General features: G+C 41.8%; 1 protein-coding gene across 1 annotated transcript in view; it reads right to left on the bottom strand.

The window, feature by feature from the left end:
- Positions 1-21,379, bottom strand: part of LOC105861111 (uncharacterized) — a 109,489-nt gene that overhangs the window by 61,106 nt on the left and 27,004 nt on the right. The gene's annotated exons all lie outside the window — the stretch shown is intronic.

The raw sequence follows: 21,379 nt of genomic DNA, 5'->3' as shown, positions 1-21,379 counted from the left end.
CCCTATAGCTCTTAACGTGGCCTCACCAGCTTGCCACACGTCACCACCATTCGCCTTGAAGAACAAAATGCTCCACACAGCCCCAGGGCTTCTCAGCCACAACGTGACCGTGAGGCACCCAACCCCCAGCGGGTGGCATTTTTCGGGCTTCCTGTGCAGGCGTGCTCCCAAAGCAGGCAGGCGCCGCCCGGACCCCGCCCACGGTCACACCCAAGGCGGGAGGCCTGTGCCAGCAGCCGCAGGACGCCACCTGTCTGTGGGCTCTAAGATGTCCACGCGGCCACCTTCCAGGCTCATCCCAGGACCTCGTCAAACTGCTTTTGAGGATGCCAGGATTTTAGTATTCACCAATTCTGCTGACCAGTGAATGACCCTGAGTCGGTTAAAATCAGCCAAATTCAAATGAACTTTGTGTCAGCATCGGCCCTTCAACAACTCTGCACACGAAACGGACTGGACATTTTGTTAAGCCCCCAAAGAATCAGAGAAGTCATATTTTAGACACAAAAATATTTCATTTTTCAGTTCGCTAACATCATTCTCTAATGAACTCACTAAATGCAAAGATATGCAAACAGATTTTAATGGGTTTTTTTGTTGTTGTTGTTGTTTAATTACATATTGCATTGGCTAATTACTTCTCCATGGAATAAATAGCTGTTTGTTCCGTGATTTTTCAGAGCACAGAAAGAGAACAACCCGAGCACAGGGTCGTGGGTAAGCAGTTTGAAAGTCTGCAATAAGTTGTGGCTTATTAGGGATTTATGGTTTCTCTATGCATGTTGGATGAAAAGCTGTGTGCCATCAAGAGCAGGCCTGCACCCCACGGCAACAGCACCTCCATCCTCCCGGTGCCTGTGGCTGTCACAGCCCTCGTCAGGTACCAGACCGTAAACACACAAGCCGATCCTCGTATCTTTGTCATATCGCACATTTAATAGACTACTTGTTTGCAGTCACATCATCTGCTGAGCCTTTGAGGTTTTGATTCCTTGGTATTTCCCGAGGAATAGGTTGTTGACTTGCCTTTAATTTCTGCCTTGAGGACTCGGCCGAATACAAGTTAGACCCGAGCGTGACCTTCCCGAAGAAGGTTAAATTGAGACAGAAAAGCATGGATTTTTCTCCAAGTGGAAATGCAAATTTATTATTTAAGAAATTGCCTAACTGTTGCTATTGAGGCTTTACAAAGACTCGAAGTGCTTGGGAGGGAGAAAAAAACTAGTTCGCCGACTGTGTATCAGCTATGCTGTTTCTCCTGGGTGCACGACCGAACCGCCCTGCCCAGGGTCAAGAGAAGCATGGCAGATGAGCAGGATTCGGCCATTTGACAGTGGTCAGGACGCTGCCGGGAGGGCGGGAGTTTCAGTGATAACCCCAGAGGACAATTGACCATTTCTAACAACCAAATCCTTTATGTCATTTCTAGAATGAAAATTATGAGCTTGTCAAAGTGTACTACAGCCTAACTATCAAGATCAATTGGAGATGGAAATAATTGGGTAGCCAGTGCTGTCAGCAGAAGGCCAGAGGGTGAGGAAGCGGCGGCGCTCTCCGCCGTGGGGGAGAATAGCGAATAGATTAATAAATAGATTCCTGGCTGCACGGTTTTGACCTGCAAACATCCTTTAAGGAATCCGCTTGTCAGGTTTTTAATGATGTACTTTCAAATTATTGTCAAGGTTTCATCGGAGGGGTAAAAAAAAAAAAGCAAATGAATAAAATAACGATCTCAAAACAAAACTCCAAATTCTACCTGCTTTTCGATGCATTAGTCTTACAGACCATATTTGGAAAGATGGTGGATAGCTTTCTGATGACCAAAAATGAGTTATAAATTTCCTCTGTCAGTTTACAGTCGAAGGAGAGTCAAAACTAATTTTTTCTTCAAAGATCAACAGGCAATGACCTTTCTCGCAGTTTTTGTGCGCGCTCACGTGCAATCTGGGCAAGCAAGCTGAGCCTGCTTTCCCCAGGTGGCATCCCCGTGCTCCTAAACGCACCGAGGGGCTCGGAGACAGAAAGGGCACTGGCACGTACGGCCTTTCTGAGGCTTGGCGAGATGCGTGCTAGGACTGGCTGCTTTTTGTACAGGGAGAGAAGGGTATTTAAGGCATTTAAAAATATCCATTTTAGAAATTAGTACCAAGCGATGGAGAGTTTTATCTTGGCCATCCCTAGAAACCCATGCCTTCTTCAAGCACGTGATGTCGCCTAATTTTCTGTCTGTGCTAGGTTGCATAGTGTCCCCCACGACTCACGTCTGTCTGGAACCTCGGAATGCTACTTTATTCGGAAACCGGGTCTCTGCACATGCGATCAGCGAAGACGAGGCCACATTAGATCAGGTCAGGTCCTGAACGCGATGGCTGGTGTCCTCGCGCGCAGAGGAGTCACGCAGGGAGACACGGACACGCAGGGAGGAGGGCCGTGTGTCCACGGAGTCAGGGACTCAGGGATGAAGGTACAGGCAGGCCGAGGAGTACCAAGAATTGCCGGCAGCCCCCAGAAACTGGGAGCCGGCAAGGAAGGGCTCCCCCCCCCCCACCCGGCACGCGTGCAGGGCCATCTATCTCGGCACCTGCAGAAGCCCTGCTGACAACTCTCTGGCTTCCGACTTCCATTCTCCACGACTGTGACAAAATGAATTTCTGTCATTTCGACCCACCCTGTTTGCGGTGATTTGTCACGGCAGCTCTAAGAGACTAATACACTGTTGAAAACGTGCTGTTATTGAGGTGTTTATCCCTCGTCCCACATTTGGACAAAGAACTGAAATAGCGTGGCGTGACCAACACCACCTGCATCTTTTGCAGTGGGCGGCACCCTTGGCTGCGAGCTAAAATCCCCGGGGAGTTTTAAAAATACCCCACTGCCCAAGCCACACCCAAAGCCAGTTAAATCAGACTCTGGAGGTGGGACCCTCGCAGGGGCATTTTTAACCCTCCCCGGTAACAACGTGCAGCTAAGATCAGAAGAACCACCGGCGGACGCGACGCAGCAGTGTGGTTTTTCTAACAACGCCGCAGGCTTGAGAGCTAGTCGAGTCTTGGTTTAATTTCTGGTTTTGCTACCTCCTAGCTGTGTCCCTGGGCAAATCACTTAATTTATCTGATATTTACTTTCTCAAGTTGAAAATGGGATCGTGAAGATTAGCCTTTTTAAAGCACATAAAACATCCAAAAACGCCTGGCTCGGAGTGGACATCAAACAGACGCCCCTGTCTTTCCACTCTCCCAGCCTCCAGGGAGGCAACTGAGCAGGGCGCGAGGAGCCCAGGCTCCGCGGGAGACTGTGAGAATCGCGTCCCTGCTCCACCGCTGACTAGCTGTAAAACCGTGGGAACTTCTCGGTGCTCAGTTTCCTTATCTATAAAATGGGGCCTCAGAGAGCCATTATGAAGTTTACACGGGATAATAAGATAATTTGATCCAGGTAGAGCACTGAGAACAGTATCTGGCACGTTTAAGCACTCAGTAAACGTTAGCTTACGTTACAGACATTATCTGATAGGACACCCGGCACGGCCTTCCCAGACGGCGCGGGTGACAGGCAACTCCAGGCGGTGCGTTTCGGTGTCGCTTTCGATTACCGTCGGCAGCCGTGGGGTTCAGGGCGCGTGGCCGGATGAGACCAGCAGTCAGGGGGCTGGAGCTCTGAGCGCGGCTGAGGTGCCGCTGCATTTCAGGAGCTAAGACGGCCGTTTTCTCCTAGTCCCCATTCCAGGGCTCCATTTGTAAAAGAGAGGATGTGATGAGCTGATCCCTAAAGCCCCTTCTAGCACGCACACACACACACACACACACACACAAATCGTGATTGCCTAAATATTATAAAGTGATAGATGGAGTCTGGGGTGTTTGGCAAACAATTCCAATGCTAATGGTTGGGATTTTATTTTGAGATTGGGATTCACAAAAATCCAGTATCAACAGAAAAGGGGCCTAATTCCATTTTGCTGGCGCGAAGGCCAACGCTGGACCTTCATGTCCGAGGTTTCAGGCTGGAGGCGCTCGGCCCACCAAGCGGCTGCCGCTGGCAGCTGGAGAGAAGACACCGGAGGCTTGCACATAAATATTAAAGCTTAAGAAGTAGCCCTATGTGAGAACATAAATTGATACACCCTCTCCAGTGGGAAATTAGGTAATATAGATCAATAGTCTAAAAATACATAGTAATTACATTTCTAGGAATCTATTCTGAAGAAATACAATTAAAGTGGGAAATTAGATAATAGGAATTAATAGTTAAAAAAAATACACAGTAATTACATTTCTAGGACTCTATCCTGGGGAAATGCAATTAAAGTCTCCTTTTCTCATGCTTTTGGGATCAGCAATTGGACAATCTGGTCAGCTCATTAAAAAGTCAGTTAAATGGGGAAATCTTAAACAATGGCACATAAACATTTTATTATGTTACAACATAAAAAATGCGAATTCGCTCACCAACCTTACAAATGAAGGACCCAGGCTTTTCTCCAGGGTGAGGAGCAGCCCGACAACTTTCTTGCGTAAACCACCCTTATATAATTCACGCTCTTAATTAAGTTTTGGCTTCTTTAAAGTGGAGCACGCACTTAAAGATACTTGGGTGTATCCATCAGAAAGTAGACTCTTTCTACGTTCTGCCATTTTATTTTCTCAAATCGTTCACAGTGGCCCGGCCCACGGACTCATTTTATAGCAACTGTATCACAACGCCGCTTTACTGAGTTTCCCCGAAGCATGTGACTTAGTTTTTATAGTTTATGTAGCAGCAGCCAGCCTCTTTCTTTTCTGGATCCCACTTCCTACGTCAGTGTTCCAATCAATGACATCACAGCGACAGCCAGCCCAAACAGGCTTGGGAACAGGCCCAATTAACTCCTGGTGAGCACACGGCTCAGGCAGAGGGAGAAGGGAGGGAGGCTGCCCGCCCGAGTTCCGGAAGGCGTATTTCCAGTTAACCCCGCAAACCGACGCGGGGAGAGTGGTTAGGAGGATTTCTCCCATAGCCCCGTGTGTCAGCAAAGATTTATGTACAAAGATGTTCGCCGGAATACTAGCCGATACTGGATAAATATGGAAACAACGTTAAGTTTACAATGAGAAAACGGCTAAGTAAACTGGCATACGACCATATGATGAAATGGCATGTAAATATTAAAAACTGTTATTTTAAAAACTATTTTATGATACAGGAAACACCCATAATATTATCATGATATTTTAGTAATTTAGTAAGTGTTTACTAAGCAGGAGAGCATTTTGTAGATTCTGGGGGGAAAAAATCATTGTATTTTGTATCTTTCTTATAAAACTGAAAGTGGGGCGGGACCTGGACAAATGGAACTGATGTCATCTTGAGCTTCATTTACTTTGATTTATCTGGAGTTCAGGCGTTGTTTTTAAGGGGAAAAAAATCCTATATTCCATGCAGGTTGTCTGACAATGAGATGCATTTAGCCTCGAGAAGGGGCTGGGGGCAGACACTTTCCTTCTGGTGTTGCTGAGTAAGCGTCCCTCCTAGACCCTTGTTCCTGCAGGTGACAGCTGTCAACTTCGGGTAAGAATATAAAAGAGGCTTCTGTTCACCAGAGGGTGAATAAAAAGCAGGAAGACTCGACAGGGAAGTCCATATTTGGGAGGGAAAAATGGCAAGTGAAATTCCCATTTTTATAACTTTTGCCCTGAGGGCAAGTCAAAATTGTCACCACACAAGTGGCTAAATATCTGAGAGAAAACCTGTTGTTTTTCTGGCGTGAAGAACAGAGGCTGGGAGAGTTGAGAGTTCAGGGCAACCAGGGCACTGCAGAGTGAGGGGGTGATTCTGGAAGAGACAGAACCACAGAAGGGAACCCCAGATTCTCTAGGTGAATTCAAAGCAACTAAGCTAAGGACAGAGAACGGAACTAAGATTTGAGCTGCTTCAAGAGAAGGAGTTTTCAGTTTGAGTCAACCTAGTTAATAGTCTGTTTAAAAAAAAAAATCAGCATTCTTTAGAGAAATGTAACAGAATCCAGACAGCATTCACAATGTCCAGGATACAATCCAAAATTACACAATAAAGAATAAACATGAAAATGATTTATCCATGAGAAAAAAAATAATAAAGACCAATTCTAAAATGATCCATATGTAAAAATTATAAGACAAGGATTTAAAGCAAGTACTAATGCAGAAAAAAATTAAAAATAAAATAAAAGGACAGATATGAAAATATGCTCTTCATGCATGTAAAGACAGGAAATGTCACCAGATAAACAGAAACTACAAAAAAGAATCAAATGAAAATTCTAGAGCATCAAATACAATATATGTATGATACTTCACTGTTAGATACGTGTCATTGTACATTTGTCCAAATCCACAGAATGTACAACACCGAGAATGAAACTTACTGTATGGACTTTAGGTGATAATGATGTGTCAAAGTAAGTTCATCAATTGTAACAAATGTATTAACACAGCTCTGGTGTTGGATGTTGCTAACAAGGAAGGCTATTGCAGGGGGGTGGGGGTGGGGTTCAGGAATACAGGGAAAATCTCTGTACCTTCCTCTCAATTTTGCTGTGAACCTAAAACTACTCAAATAATTAAGTCTTTACACAAAATGCAACATATGAAATTTAAAAATTCCTTGCATGGGCTTGCTAGCAGAATGGATATAACAGAGGAAAGAGTGAGTCAGTGAACTTGAATACAGGCCAATAGAATGTATCAAATATGAAAATATAAAGAAAAAAGATTGGAGAAAAATTAACAGAGGCCCAGAAACCTGTGGGACAATACTGACAAATCTACCACGAGTGTGATTGGGATAAGGGAGAGAAAAGAGAGAATACGAAAAGAAGAAAAAAATCTGAAAAAATAATAAACAAAACATTACCCAAATTTGATAAAAGGCATGAATTTACAGATAAGAAGGTCAGAGAACCTCAAGAAGAAAAACTACAAAGAAAACCACATCCAGTCTCCCATAGTCGAACAGTTCCGAATCAAAGATGAAGAGATAGTCTCGAAAGCAACTGGAAAAAAATAAAACATTACATACATTCATGGAAAACAGCAAATCCAGCCACCTCTAACTCGTTATTACAGAAGTCAGTCCAGAATGCACTACAACAATGTATTTAAAGTTCTAAATAAAAAATTTTAAAAACCTGTTAACCCAAAATTCTGTGTCAAGTGAATATATCTTTTAAGAATTACAACAACAATAAAAAAACAATTTCAGATAAAAGATAACTGAGAATTCACTGACAGCAGATCAGGAAGAACAGGAAGTTCTTCATTCTGAAGGGAAATAATACCATAATAAAATAATAATTCAGATCTTCAGGGGAAAAAAAAGGGAAACTATTGAAAGTGGTGAATGTATGAAATATCTGGGTAACTAGTAAAACCATTTCTTAATTTGTTTAAAAATATGTGTAACTATTTAAGTGAAAATTGTGCCATTGCCTGGTTGGATTTATAGTGTAGGTTGAACACACACAATGACCACAGTGTGGAGAGAAGGGAGAGGTAAATGAACCCACACAGTTGCAAAATTTCTACACTTCACATGATGAGCTACAGTCTGAGCGCTAAGTAGACTGAGATAAGTTCAGGGTGTATACTGTGCTGTTTAGAGAAACCACCATAAAAAGATACAAAGATGACCAGCTAAAAAGTCAACAGATAAATTAAAATGAAATTCTAAAAAAGATTCAGATAATCTAAAAGAAGGCTAAAAGGGAAGAACAGAAGAACAAAACCACATATGGGACAAACAGAAAAAAACCTGGGAGAGCTAAATCTAATCATATAAAAAATGCTTTAAATATTGACTAAATACTCTAATTAAAAAACAAGTTTAAAAAAGAAAAAAAAGGGGGGGGAGCAGGACCCAAATATAAGCTGTCTATAAAAGAAGCATATTTTTTTAAATATACAGATTCAAATAGGTTGAAAATGAATGAGTGGAAAATATATATCATTAAAACAGCAAGCATAAGAAGACTGGAGTGACTACATCAACATTAGATAAAACAGACTTCAAGAGTAGAGTATTTATAGACAATTACACCCAAAACCTGAAGAATATACTTCCTTTTCAAATGCACATCTCACTAGAATCATATAAAATATGTTCTCTGACTACAATGGAATTGTAAATCAACATAGCTAGAAAATCTCAAATATTTAAAAATTATATTTAATACAAAGAAGTCACAAGAGAAATTAGAAAATATTTGAACTGAATGATAATATAAATACATATCAAAAGTTGTGGAATTGACCTAGATCTGTGCTTAGAGGGAAATTAATAGCTTTAAATGATTATATATGAAAAGAAGAAAGATCTAAAATCAGTGACCCAAGCTTCCAACGTACGGCACTAAGAAAAGAGGAGCAAAGGAAACGTAGAGTGAGTAGACACAGATAAATCCTGAACATAAGAGTAGAAACCAATGCAATATAAAACAAAAAGTACAAGAAAAAATCAGTGTAACTAAAAGCTTATTCTTTAAAAGATTAATATGATTATTATACCTCTAGCTATTCTGATCAAACAAATAGAGAAGGCTCATACTAACAAGATCGCAAATGAGACAGCAGACACCACTGCAAATCCTATGGACATTAAAGATCAACTAAGAGAGCATGCTAATAACTATGCCAGAAATTCAGGGTTGTATTAACATTCAAGAACCAATCAACATAATTCTCCATTTTAACAGGCTGAATGAGATAAATCTTATATGACCGTTTCAATAAATGCAAAATAAGCATTTAACAAAACCCTGCATTTGTTTGTGATAAAAACTAGAAATAAATCACATATACAGCTGATGTCATATTTAACGGCGACAGGCTTACATTTTCCCCATGAAGATGAGGAACAAGGCCGGAGGAACAAGGACGTCCACTCTCAACACTGGTGTTCAGCAGTGCACTGGAGGTCCTAGCCGGGATAATAGGACAATAATCACTTAAAAATAAATAAATAAAGTCATCCATATTGAAAAGGAAAATGTAAAACCGTATCTGTTTTCAGGCAACATGGAAATCCAAAACAATCAACCAAACTGCTACAGAACTAATAAGTGAATTTAGTTATTTGATACAATCTATCCTTCTGTCAAGGGGTAGAAGGTAAGCATACAAAAATCCAATTTATTGAAAATGCACTCGAAAATGAATTTTAAAAATAATTGCACTTGTGATACCATCAAAAAACATAAAATACTTGGAGACAAATTTAACAAAATATGTTCAAGACTGATACACGGAAAACTACAAAGCATTTTAAGAGGAATTACGGCAGGTCTAGGCAAATGCAGAGATATACCGTCATAACGGAGCAGAGGACTAACCATGGCCAACACGTCAGTTCTTCCCAAGTTGATCTACAGAGTCATCGTGACCCCAGTTCCAGTGCTAGCACTGGTTTGTAGGGATTGACAGGCTTGTCCTAAAATTTATAATGGATTTATATGGAAATATAAATTTCCATATAAATTTAGAATTTATATGGAAATGCAAAGGACTTACAACCGCACCGCACACTGTGGTAATCACTACACATGGTGACCACATGTGGCTACTGATATTTATATTTAGATTCATTCAAATTAAATAAAATTAAGAATTCAGTTCCTCCAGCACACTAAGCACATTTCAAGGGCTAGATACTCACACGTGGCTAGTTGTTATCCTTTACAGAAGGTGTAGACATATAACATTGTTATCACTGCAGAAAGTTCTGCTGGATCGCAGGGACTTCCAATAGCCAAAGCAACCTGGGGAAAGGGACAAAATTAGAGGACTTATGCTACCTGACTTCAAGGCTCCAGTAGTCCGGACACAGTGGTGCTCACATAGGAAGACACAGGAGAGCATGTTCGTGACGTGAGGATAGGAAAAGTTTTCTTTAACAAGTCACATGAAACGACAACCATAAAAGAAAAATCGGACTTCATCAAAATTAGCATCTTCTGCTCATCCAAAGACATCATAAGGAAAATGAATATGCAAGCCACCATCTGAGAGAGAGTCTTTGTAAAACAAACATCCGACATAGGACTGCTACCCAGGACACGTAAAGAACCCCTCCGATGCGACAATGAAAGTACAAATGGCACCCCTTCTGAAAGAAATGGAAGTGAGCAAAGGTTTTAAAAAGAGACTTTCCAAAAGAATATATGTAAATGTCCAATCAGCACAGGAAAAAAGCACTCAACATCATTAGGAATCAGGAAGATGCAAATTAAAACCACGGATATGCCACTACACACCTATTAGAAGAGCTAAAATTAAAAAGAATGAAAATACTGGCCGGGCGCGGTGGCTCACGCCTGTAATCCCAGCACTTCTGGGAGGCCGAGGTGGGTGGATCGTTTGAGCTCAGGAGTTTGAGACCAGCCTGAGCAAGAGCGAGACCCCATCTCTACTAAAAAAAATAGAAAGAAATTAGCCAAACAACTAAAAATATGCAGAAAACAATTAGCCAGGCATGTGGTACGTACCTGTAGTCCCAGCTACTTGGGAGGCTGAGGCAGGAGGATCGCTGGAGCCCAGGAGTTTGAGGTTACAGTGAGCTAGGCTGATGCCATGGCACTCTAGCCTGGGCAACAGAGTGAGACTCTGTCTAAAACAAAAAATGAAAACACCAAATGTTGGTGAGAATGCAAAGCAACTGGCAGTCTCAGACATTGCTGGTGAGAATGTAAAGTGACACAGCCACTTTGGAAAAATACCTCCCAGTTTTCAAAAAAAAAGAGAATCATACACCTATCCCATGGCCTAGCACACCCACGGCGAGGTCTTGACTTTGGGGGAACAAAAACATATGTTCATTAACAAAAAGACTTAAACCAAAAAATAAAAAACTTCTATAGCAGGTTTATTCATAAGAGCCTAAAACTAGAAGCTGACCCTGCATGCACCAATAGGAAAATGAATACACAAATTGTGATACAGTCCTAGAACCAAATAAGATTCAGAAACGAAAAGGACCCCTTGGTCTCATTTATGCAAACTTTTAGGACCGGCAAAGGCCTTAATGTAAACACTATCAGAAGAGTTTCCACCTCTGGGGTCTGAGGACGGAGACAGCGAGGGGAGTCCTGGCAGGAAGCTTGCCAGGGTGATGGCTACGTCCTACATCTGGGCAGGAGTTTGGGTTGCAGAGTGTGACTTTTCCAAAACTCAGTGTATATTTGTTTTCTACTGTTGCTGAATGCGTGGCCACAAACCTAGAGGCCTACGACCGTATACATTTATTATCTTACAGTTTTGTCGGTCAGAAGTCTAAGCACCGTTACCTGGGTCCTCCTCTCAGGACCCCACAAGGCTGCAATCAACATGACCACCGGGCTGTGTTCTCACTTGACGGTTCAACCGGGGAGAAAAGATCTGGTTCCAAGCTCATTCATGCTGCTGTCAGAATTCACTTCCTTATGGCTGTTGGACCGAGGGCCCTGGCTTTTTGCTAGCTGTCGTCTGCAGACCACCCCGAGGTTCCAGAACCCTAAAGATGCCTCATCATGTGGGCTTCTCCCAAAGGGCCACTTTGTTCACCAAGCTCACAAGAGTCTCTGGTCCCATCTGTGACCAAGAGAGAGACACTGGGGAGAGGGGGGGGACAATGCCCTTAGACCTTCTAGATCCTCTGGTTTGATTGACAGGATCTGTGAGACATGCTCTCTCGCAAGATCCCTTCGTGTGACTGAATACACTGACCTTTTGGTCGTTCGGGTTTTACTGAAAGGTTGTCCAGTCACACCCTCCGCTTTTTCTCTATGCCATGCTGTCTTACTCTGAGCGTCTGTTGCCATCTACAGAGGCTTAGAATTTTCAAAATCATCAAGTCCTAGCTGCTCTGTGTTTAACATGTCTCCTCTTGATTTCTCTCTTCTCTTGATTTCTCTCTCTCCTCTCACATTTTACTATTATAAACAGCCAGAAGAGACCTGGGGTGCTTTCGACACTTTGCTTGGAATCCTCCTTAGCTGCATGACCAAGTTCCTCTCCTACAAGTTCCGGTTCCACGTAACTGCAGATGACAGCGTTGCTGAGCTTCCTGCCACCATTGAGCAAGGATTTTCCCTCCCCCAGTTTCCAGTTACCTGCTCCTCACCTTCCTCGGAGGCCTCGCCTGCACTGTCCTTACTGTCCAGATCTCTGCTCACCGCAGTCTTTCCATCACCTTTCTCTGTCACGCTTCTCTGTCCACTGCTGAGCTCCAAAACCAGCCGCCTTTTTAGGTATTTGTCACGGCCGCGCCCCACGTCCAGATCGACACTCGTGTTAGTTTTCTGTTGCTGTGGGACAAATTCCCACAAACTTAGTAGCTTAAAACAACACACGCGTATTATCTCACGGTCTCTGTAGGTCAGAAGCCTGGGCAGGACGCACTCGGGTCCTCTGCCCGGGACTCTGGAAGTCTGCGTGCTCACTCTCCCGTCGAGGCTCGCCCCGGGGGTGAAGCCACTTCCAGGCTTGCTCAGTTATTTGGGGAATTATTTCCTTGCAGGTGTACGAGCCAGGGCCCCAGCTGATTGCTGCCTCTTGGCTGGAGACCACCCTCAGGTCGTGGGAGTGACTCATGGTTCCTCGTCACGTCAGCTTTTCCAGTACGGTCACTTATTTAACCAAGCCCACGAGAAGTCTCTGGCTCCAGTTTTCTAGCTAAAGGGAGTCTCGGAACAATATAATCTAATCACGGGAGAGACTTCCTAGCACCTCTGCAATTGCCACTTGTTATAAGCAAGTTACAAGGGACTGCGCAGGGTGTGAGTATAATTAGGGGTCACCTTACAGCTACGCCCAGGGAATGAATGCACACTTAAGGTTTCGGCATCTTACATCAAAGGGAAAAGAACAAACCGAACTCTTGATAGGCATGCTGAATCGTTTACGGAGAAGTATGATGAAATGCACCAATAAAAAAAGATGAACTAATGGAGGGATGGAGGACAGACAGACGGATAACTGCAGGGTCAAGCAAGCGTAGTAAAGTGGTGACGGCAGGACATATACACGGGTGGGTATATGTGTGCTGAAAATTTCTCTTAATGTTGCTATACCTTTGAAATTTTTTATATAAAATATTAGAAAAACAAATGTATGCTTACCAAAAAGAGCACAGACATAGTGTCTACCATTACATAATGAGAATGAGTCATCTATTTCTTTACACTTTTCAGCATTTTCTCATTTACTACATGCAACGAGCACGAATTGTGTGTATAATCCAGAGTTGGTTAAATGTATCCAGCTTATAAAGCAGCAAATGTATCAGGCCCACTGCTGGGCTTATAATTGTGTCCCTTCCTTCCCAAGAGCCGGTCAGACAGTGACCGCACCCCCAAGCACCGCTGGGCTACCCTAATAGCCAGCTACAGAGTGATCATGGATTCACCTAAACCCTCTGAAAGCACATGGTGCAGGATGCATCATCTCTTGGGCATAACAGTTGCATAATGGCACCACAGGTTATGTACAATCGCTCTTCTTTTTATATGTTCTAAAATTTGACTTCTTAATATTTTAGTTTCTCCTCTCTGGTTCTCATATTTCTGAATTTGATGAATAAATCTAAATCCATCCTAATCGCAGTGTTGATTCAGATTTTACCGTAAAAATCAAATACTATGTAAAACGGGAGTGCTTAAGGCTAAATCAACAACATGCCCAGTAGTACCTATTAGTGTCATGCTTTTTTAGGTAAATTAATTAGCATTATTTGGACCACGTCATGCCATAGCCAATAAAACAACAGATGTTTGGGGAATGAAGTAACCGGTCCACACAGGCCTAGACATTAGCCTTTTTGTTTTCATTTTTTACAGGAGGGAATGGTTCTGTCCAGTCAAGCACATTGTTAAGGCATTCCTATTTAATAAGTGGGTCCTGACATAGCAAGAAACTTATTAACTTATTAAGGCTGCTTATTAACTATTAATAGATTATCTATTCTTCCCCCAAAATAATTGATCAATAAATATTAGTCACCTCCTCTGTGTTAAGTCTGTGCTAAAGGCAAGGATATAGAAAAAGAGAGAGAGAGTAAATACAAAAAAAAAAAATCATTAGCAAAGAACACAATTATAGTATCTATGTGATAGAATAACTAACAAGTCAATACAGCATTTATTAGGCTAGACACTAATAAATTAGCAGGAAAGTAAGATAAAACTTCTGCCTTAAACAGCTCATGGTGCTAAGCAGAATAGAGCTGAGATATAGGCCATCAGTAATTGTTTGTTAAACCAAATCAGACCCAGAAAACTCAAGGAGTTTACAAAGATGGCAAGAAAAAGCAAGATCCTCAGGATGGACTGGGTTTGGATGGCATATGTGAAGCCAAGGAATAATAGCCTTTAATGTCATTTTCCATTGTGGGCTAAAACAATAGCAACAGCAATGATATTTTGTGAGGTCTGAACAGTTACCCGCTGCCCCTGGGAGGGAGAACAAACTCAACCATAGCATGGATCACGTCTCCTGGGACACAGCACGTATGCAGAGGATAAAGGGTAAATAAAGTAAACCGCCAACAATGATTTCATTACTCTCAACCGGTGTTCTCAGGTCGGGGGTCATTTGGAAAGTGGAGGGGAACAATTTTCCTGATCACATTGTTTACAAGGTGCTATTTGAATCTTTAACAACTCTACTAGTGTAAAATGGATATACAATAAATTGCAAATATTTAAGTGTATTACATATACAATTTTAAGTGATATATATCTCTCCCTGTGAGGTCATCAATACACTCCAGATAATAAAAATATCACCCCCAACCCCCACACACACAAAAGCTCCCTTGTGCCCACTTGTGATGCTTCTGTGTACTCCTCCCCGCCCCCATTTCTCAACATCTTCAGGCAAACATTGGTCTGTTTCCTGTCACTATAGATTATTCATAGTTTGTGTTTTCTAGAATGCTATATAAGTGAACCCATACTGTACGTACTCTATTTACCTGGCTTCTTTCACACAACACAGTTATCCTGCGATCCATCTATGTTGTAGCACGTGTTAATGGTCTATTTCTTTTTAGTACTGAGTAGTATTCCATTGTGTGGATGTACGACAGCTATTCCATTCACCTGTGGGTAGACATTTGAGTTGGTTCCAGACACTGGCAATTACAAATAAAGCGTGGACACCAATGGGTCCAAGCCTTGGTGGGGTGGAATGGCTGCCAGACTGGTTTCCAAAGAGTCTCACTCATTCCACGGTCTCGCCTGCAGAGTTTCAGAAGCTCCAAGTCCCCACCAGCACCTGCTATGGTCAATCTTCTTAATTTATCCATTTTAATTGATGCATAATGGTGTCTCATTTTCTAAATTTACAGCTCCCTCTTGACTAGTAATGGTGAGCATCTTTTCATGCCCTTATCCGCCATCTATGTATCTTCCTTGGTGAAGTGTGTCTGTTCAATTTATTTGCCTAAATTTTAATTAAATTCTTTGTTTTCTTGTCACTGAGCTTTTAAGAGTACTTGAAATATTTGGTCACAAGTCTGCATCAGATACACAGTTTATAAATATTTTCTCCCAGCATTCTTGTTCTCCTAAGAATACCTTTCTGAAGAGCAGAAGTTTTTGATTTTGGTGAAGTCCAATTTATGAATTTATTATTTTATGGATCATATTTCAGTTGTTATATCTAAGAAACCTTTGCCTAACCCAATGTCATAAAAGTTTTCTCCTATTTTTCTTCTAAAAGTTCTACAGCCTTAGATTTTATGTTTAGGACTAGGATCCATTTTGAGTTCAATTTTGTATGCGTTTGAATCAAAGTCCCAGTACCAACTGTTAAAAAGATTATCCCTTTACCACTAGTTTGTGGAGTTGTCCATATATGTGTGGGTTTGTTTCTGAACTTCATTCAGTTCCACTGACATATCTGTCTACTTTTAAGCCAATACTGCTGAGGCTTGATTATTGTCATTTTATGATTAAGTCTTGAAATCAAATAACGTTAATCTTTATTTTCAAAGTCATTTTGATTATTCTAGTTCCTTTATATTTCCCCAGGAATTTTGGAATCGGTTTGTCAAGTACTCCAAGAAAAGAAAAAAAAAAAACCTGCTGAGATTTTTGAGATTTTGATTGAAACTGCATTAAATCCATACAGCAACTGGGAGAATTGATATATGTGAACAGTAAGGACTCTGCTGACCACAGACATAATATATGTCTCCACTTCTTTAGATCTTCTTTTACTTCTTCCAGCAATGTTTTGTATGTTTCAGTATGCATAACTTACACAACTTTCATTGCATTCATCCTTACATTTCTATATGTTTGATGTTACTATAAAAGAGATTTCTTAATTTCAATTTATAATGTTTTCATTCTTAATATAGAGAGACACAATCGATATTTGTGTATTTATGTTTGTATCCTGAAAACCTGCTAAACTAACTTCTTAGTTCTGGTAGCTTTTTTGTATATTCACCAGATTTTCAACACCATCACATCATATAGTGTTAATATAGCATATTGAACTGATTTGTTGTCTGACATTAAATCAACATTGCATTCCTGAGATAAACCACACATGATCATGATGTAGTATCCTTTTTGCACATTGTTTGATTCAATTTTCTGAAATTTTGTTTAGAATTTTTGCATCTATATTTATATAGGACATTGGTCCATAATTCCCTTTCCTTATAATGCCTTTGTCTTGTCTTGGCCTCATACACTGAGTTGGGAATGTTCTTCCTCTTGAATTTTTTAAAAAATGTTTGTGGAGAACTGGTGTTATTTCTTCTTTAAATGTTTGGTAGAATTCACCAGTATAGCCATTTTAGCTTGACATTTTCATTGTGGGAAAGTATTTAACTACAAATTCAATTTTGATTGGGATTGCATTGTACAGGGCCATTCATGTTATTTAATTTTTATTGGTGAGCATTGGTAATTCTTGTCTTTCAAAGTATTTGTCCATTTCCTTTAAGTTGCAAATTTATTGGCATAAAGTTTTTGATATTATTCTCTGATTGTTTTTAACATAACTTGTGTACTCTATAGTGATAGCACCTTTATCATTTCTATATTGGCAATTTGTTTCCTCTCTCTTTTTTCCTGATCAGTCTGTATAGAAGTTTGTCAATTTTATTGCTCTCTTTAAATAATCAGCTTTGGGTTTCATTGATTTTTCCCTGTTTTATTGCTGTGGGTTTTTTCATTGATTTCCACTCTGCTGCTATTTAATTTCCTTTCTTCTACTTACTTGGAGCTTACTTTTCCCTTCATTTCATATTTCTTAAGGTGGAAACTGAGGTTGCTCATTGGAGATCTTTCTCTTTTTTAACATAGGTGTTTCATGTGACAAATTTCCCCATAAGTACCCCTTTGGTCGCTCCCCACAAAGTCTGATACATAGTGTTTTTTTTTTAACTCAGTTCAAAACACTTTCCAAGTTCTCTTTTGATTTCTTCTCTGACCCATGGGTTATTTACCAGTGTGTTACTGAATTTCCAAATATCTGGGAATAGTCCAGCTATCTTTCGGTTACTGATTGCTAATTTGATTCCATTGTGGTTAGGCAGCATTCTTTGTATGACTTGAAACCTCTAATTTATTTGGACTTGTTTTACGGCCAGAATATGATCTATCTTGGTAGATATGTCATGCCCAGTTGAAATGCAGGGGCATCTTCATGTCACTGGGAAGAGTTTTCTATAAATGAAAATTAGGTGGAGGTCGTGGGTAGATCTTTGTCTTCTCTGTCCTCACTGATCTTCTGTTCCTTGTTCTATCAATTATAGCGCAAAGTGTCTTGAAATCCCTGACTGGAATGGCCATATTTTGCTCCATTTGTTCTGAAGTTCTGTTATTACGTGTATAAATTGTGAAGACACACTCTCACTGAACTGACTTCAATGTCATTATGAAATGACCTTTTTTGCCCCTAATAATATTCTTTGCTCTGAAATTTATTATTATCATGGTATATCTTTTTCTATCTCCTTCTGTCTGTATAGTTAAGGTGAATTTTGGTTTTTTTTAATAGGTAGCATATAATTGGGTCTTTTTTTTTTATTCATTCTTACAATCTCTGCCTTCTAATTGGGGTATCTCCCCATTTACATTTAATGTGATTATTGGTATAATTAGGCTTAAATCTAAAAACTTGCTGTTTGTTTTCTATTCATTTCATCTGTTCTTTGCTTTTTCTTTGTTTTCTCTCTCCTTTTGAATTAACTGGGTATTTTTTATAATTTTATCTCTTTTGTTGGCTTTTTAGCTATATATCTTTGTTATTTTAATAGTGACTTGGGGATTTATAGTATAGATTTTTAATTTATCGCTGTCTACCTCCAACAGATTTGTATCACTTATATACAGTATATGAATCAGACAGTAGTATATTTCCTTTGTTTTTCCTCCTGATCTTTGCACTATTTTTGTCATGCATTATTATTTTCTAAGATAGTCAGGTATCTTTCAAAGAGATCTAAGTAATGTGTAAAATCTCTTAACTATCTGCTCATGTATTTTTACCATTTCTGGTGCTATTCATTCTCCTGTGAAGACCCATATTTCTATATGATATCAATTTCCTTCTGCCTGAAGGATTTCCTGTAATCTTTCTCATAGTGCAGGTCTATTGGTGGTGAATCCTTTCAGCCTTTGAATGTGTTTATAATTATCTGAGTCTAGAATGCAACTCCATTGTATGTATAAACACAAAGGAAGTCTGGGGTACAGTTTTCATATAAAATTAATTTTCTAAGAATGTGCCTGCTATGTCAACAGAGGTAAAATTATTTCTTGCTATGTCAATAGAGGCAAAACTATTTCTTGTTTTCTGTACTCAACCAATTACCATTCCAGAAACCCACATCATTGATGACACTACCACTCGAGCTGAGTCCCCATCACTGCAGCAATCTGCACCTGCACTAGGTGAGTTTGTGGTGATTCTGGGCACATCTAACTGCTTCTTTATGACTTTAAGCATAGTTTTGCTCTAGTATTTGCACATTATTTTAATATAAATTACTTTTCTTTTATATCACCTTGTATTACAATTAGGATATTACATTTTTCTTTTTAATTATATGCATAATGGGTTATATAACCTATGACTTTCAAAAATAAATAAATAAATAAATAAAGAGGAATATCAGTTATCTATTGGTGCATAACAAACTATCCCAAAACTTAGTGGCTTAAAACAATAACCACTTCTTTGCTCACAATCCTATAGGTTGGCACTTTGGGCAGGGCTCAGCTGGGATGGCTCACCTCTGCTCACAGCACGCTGCTTGAGTGTTGTCTTTGTGTTGAGTTGCAAGGTCAGCAGGGGACTGGCCAGTCCTGGATGGCCACACATAGGGCAGCTGGGCAGGGCTGTGAGCTACGGCACTTAAGTTCTCCTTCACGTCGCCTCTCCAAGTAGCCGGCTCAGGCTTCCTCACAGGGTGCCTGGGTTCCGAGGGGGAGAAGGGAGAAGCTGCAAACCCTTCGAGGCCTTAGCTCTGAAGTCACCCAGCATCGTGTCCACTATATTCTATTGGTGATGATTAATCACGAGGCCAGCCTGCCTGCAACGAGGTAGAGTAACGGACACCCCCGTTTGACGAGCAGAGGAGCGACGTCACATTGCAGAGGGAGTGCACACACGGATGGGGGTTTGTAGCCAGGTTTGCCACTGGCCACAGAGCATCACAAAATCTTTGTTATGGAAAGGGGCATCGGGTCTGATAGGCTTGAGAACCGCTGCCATATACAGTATTTTGCTTCAATTCAATCCTCGCCTGTCCCAAAGGACACACGCCCTTCCTTAATTCCTCATGCAAATTAAGGAGAAAGAATCCCGCGTGCACCCAGTCACCGCCACAGGTCCAAGGCCACGGCGTGCTCTCCAGCCCACCAGCAAAGGACTGCACCGGTCTCCAACGGGCAAAGCGCTCTTCACAGAGTACTTATTAGACTGTTAAAAAGAAACAAGATGAAATGGAGTGTTAGTAATATCCTTTTCTTGCTCTCGTTTTGCTCTGTCTTTCCAGAAATAGGCAAACCAGAACGGCGGCGATACCCCGTAGCGAGTTTTCAGGTGAGGGGTCTTGCTGTGCTCTGAATGGTTGTGCCTCCTCCAAAATTCATGCTGAAACCTAACCCCCAGTGCGATGGTGTGCCGAGGCGGGGCCTGCGGGGAGGGGATTAAGTCACAGGAGTGGAGCCCTCGTGATCAGGACGGCGGCCTTGTAAGAAAGGGCCGAGAGAACATGTGGGCCCCTCTGCTACGCGTGGACAAAGCGAGGCGGCGTCGCCCACGGAGCAAAGAGCTCGCACCAGCCGCAGGCGAATCCGCTGGTCCCTTAGCCTAGACTCTCCAGCCCCCAGCAGGGCGAGCAATAAATTTGTTCTGTGCACAAATTACCCAGTCCATGGTATTTTTGTCACAGCAGCCTGAACAGACTGGCACAGGTTCTCATTATTGGATGGCTGGGAAAAAAATTATTAATAATTGGGTAATTGACAAACTCATTAGACAAATGACACACTTCTGTTAAACACGCGATGCCACCCAGACTTAACCCTGATATTCAACCGGTGGTATCTTCACATCACTCTTCCCACGTTAGGGACAGCCAGAGACAGGCACCCAGGAGGCCAGAGAGTCTGGTCAAAGGATACACCGTGTGACCCAAGTGACAGGATCGGCCAGTTTGGCTGGGAGAGCTCTGGACAGTGTGTGCTCTGCTTTGAACCACGGGAGAACTTTGAACTCCTCCAAAAGGACAAACTGTCCAGATCCGTATTTTTTCAGCCCGGCCTTGATTCTCCTGACACTCCTTCCCCACGACCACGGGTTACAGTACGTACAGCAGGAGTGGGCGCGGATCACAGCGGAAACCAGCAGACGTTTATTCTCAGGGGGCCCCAGAATCCTGCTGTTTGTGACTGTGCCCCGGCCGGGAGGGGCCGGGCATGCCCGGAGTCCCTGTTCATTCCCGAGGGCTCCTCTCCGGCTACTCCCATGTCAACAGTCGTTTCTGTTCCCATTCCCTTTTCGGTAGCAGCCTCTCCTGGAATGTGCGGCTGACCAACAGGTCCTGGAGAGGCGACAGGACTTCAAACACAGGGAGCCTGCAAAATATTTAACAAAGCCAAGTTCATGACCGTCATAACCCCTCTGCCCCTGACGACACCTGCTGGCAGGGGAAGTGGGCCAACCAAACAGCGGCCCGGGGACAGCCGCCCTCGGGACCACGGGGCGGTACCAGGAAGTAGCTGTTCCGTTTTGGCCCAACTGGAGCACAACCTATTCCAAGAAAACAAGTCTGACATTCTGTCAGACGGCAGACAACAGAGAGGCCTCCTTGCCAGGTCTCACACAGAAGGTGGCATTTGTGTGGTGGTCAGGCCTCAGGCGGC

This window comes from Microcebus murinus, chromosome 6, assembly GCF_040939455.1.
Source record: "Microcebus murinus isolate Inina chromosome 6, M.murinus_Inina_mat1.0, whole genome shotgun sequence".
Classification (NCBI taxonomy): domain Eukaryota; kingdom Metazoa; phylum Chordata; class Mammalia; order Primates; family Cheirogaleidae; genus Microcebus; species Microcebus murinus.
The sequence above is the reverse complement of the archived record's forward strand: the minus strand, read 5'-3'. Positions and strand labels throughout refer to the sequence as shown.